Raw genomic sequence first — 2,278 nt, forward strand, 5'->3', positions numbered from 1 at the left:
TTTTTTTCTTTTTTTTTTTTGAGACGGACTCTCGCTCTGTCGCCCAGGCTGGAGTGCAGTGGTGCAATCTCGGCTCACTGCAAGCTCCGCCTCCTGGGTTCACGCCATTCTCCTGCCTCAGCCTCCCGAGTAGCTGGCGTGAGCCACTGTGCCTGGCACTATTTTATTTTTTGTAGAGACAGGGTTTCACCATGTTGCCCAGGTTGTTTCACATTGTTTTAATCTAGGCTGGTTATGAACTCCTGGGCTCAAGCAATACACATACCTTGGTCTCCCAAAGTGCTGGGATTATAGGCTGAGTCACTACACCCAGCCTCTATATCATGACTTCTTTCAAGGCGAGTAAGGTGACTGGAACGAGTGTAGGCTTTACTGCATCTCTTACATTCATAGGGTTTTTCTCCAGTATGAATTCTTCTGTGGAGGTGAAGGGAACTGAGGCGACTGAAGGCTTGGTCACATGGTTTACATTCATAGGTTTTCTCTCCAGTATGACTACTTCTATGATTACAAAGGGAAAGGACTAAAGGCTTTGCCACATTGTTTACATTCATAGGGTCTCTCTCCAGTATGAATGCTTCCATGGTCATGAAGGGAAGTGGAACAGCTGAAGGCTTTATCACATTTGGTACATCTTTCTCCAGTGTGAGTCCTTTCATGTGTCTTAAAAGAACAAGAAAATCTGAATGTTTTCCCACATTCCTTACATTCGTAGGGTTTCTCTCCAGTGAGTTCGTTCATGTATTAGACAAGAACCAGAAACAGTGAACGCTTTACCACATTGTTTACATTGATAGGGTTTTTCTCCTGTGTGAGTTCTCTGATATCTTTCAACTGAATTGAGAAAATAAAAAGCTTTACCACATATCACACATTTATAAGCCAGATTTCCACTGTGCATTATCCTGTGTCTTCTAACACCTGGAACAGAAACGAAGCATTTCCCACACTGTTCACATTTATATTGCTGCTGTCCATATGGTTTGTGTCCTGAGTGAGCTAGGATGTGCCTATTAAGGAGGGAATGACGTACAAAGACTTTTCCACAAATACTGCATTCACATTGTTTTCATCCAGTAGAAATGTTCTCATTCAGATCAAGATTTGGAATTTGGCTGACAACTTGTCCATCATATTGACTACCTTCTTTGCTTTCACACAGTCTCTGTACTATATGATTTCTGTAAAAAAATGACAAGCACATTATTATTGCTTGGTTTAATAACTTTCTACTCATTCATAGGTCTTCGACTTACACTGCTACCAATACTAGGGAAAATGCATTTTTGTTTTGTTTTGTTTTTGTTTTCGTGCCATGACTGAATTATTTGAAAGTAAATGGGCTACTACTGAAAACACAGCTACCACCTGCATGGCTATGACCAAAATAGTAACATTCATATACACAATTTTGTAGTACTATTTTCAAGTAAACTGTTTTCCAAACACTGACTGCTACACTGATGTACGTTACATTTTGGGTGAAATTTTTCTAAAAGGAAATGAATTTCAAGTGACTCTTATTTGCTTTGATTGCTTGTTTTTAAATTCATGACATGCTAAGATTCCTTCAGAGGACTTTATTTCCTCTTCTCGGTGCAAATTATCTTGTATCTTTCCCGTTTTTTGAAGTGATCTTCAATATTCTGGTCTTTCCGTTTTTTCCTAAAATGCAGATGCACAAAATTATCATGAATTATTTCAAACTATAGAAACATTACTAGATTTCATGTTCATTGTACACAGTGTCCATGCCTGATTTATTCACCAAATCATTCCCTTGCCCCATTCCAAATCACAAATAGCACTGATGATAGGGAAATAGTTCTGTAATTAAGTGAAATGTGTTGTCATTCTTAGCTACAGAAGCCAGGTTCCTGCAGGTTTCCTGCATCACTTCTCTGGAGAGATTCTTCTGAGAAGAATCTAGCAAAGCCCATTCCTGCTGGGCAAAGTTCACAGCCACATCCTCAAAAGCCATGGAGTCCTAAAACATTCCACACATGTGGATAGAAGGATGAGTGAGACTGAGAGCACTGGGAATGTATACTCAATTCATAAGCTGTTTACATGATTCTAAAATTTCCAAGCATTTATTCTATGACTTGATTGTCACAACTCTTACTCTGTTCACACATACTCCCTCCCACACAGCAGTACTAATGCTAGAATTGAACTATTCAAAAAGGCAACAGCAAAGTAGAAACACCCATCTCATTAGAGAATCCAGGGAGTGAGATTACGATATGCTGCTAGGAGTTACCTTTTAACTTCACTT

At 39.4% G+C, this 2,278-nt stretch overlaps 1 pseudogene; it reads right to left on the minus strand.

The window, feature by feature from the left end:
- Nucleotides 1-215: 215 nt before the first annotated feature.
- Nucleotides 216-2,272, minus strand: LOC101003173 (annotated as a pseudogene).
- Nucleotides 2,273-2,278: the final 6 nt, after the last annotated feature.

This window comes from Papio anubis, unplaced genomic scaffold (assembly GCF_008728515.1).
Source record: "Papio anubis isolate 15944 unplaced genomic scaffold, Panubis1.0 scaffold2694, whole genome shotgun sequence".
Lineage (NCBI taxonomy): Eukaryota > Metazoa > Chordata > Mammalia > Primates > Cercopithecidae > Papio > Papio anubis.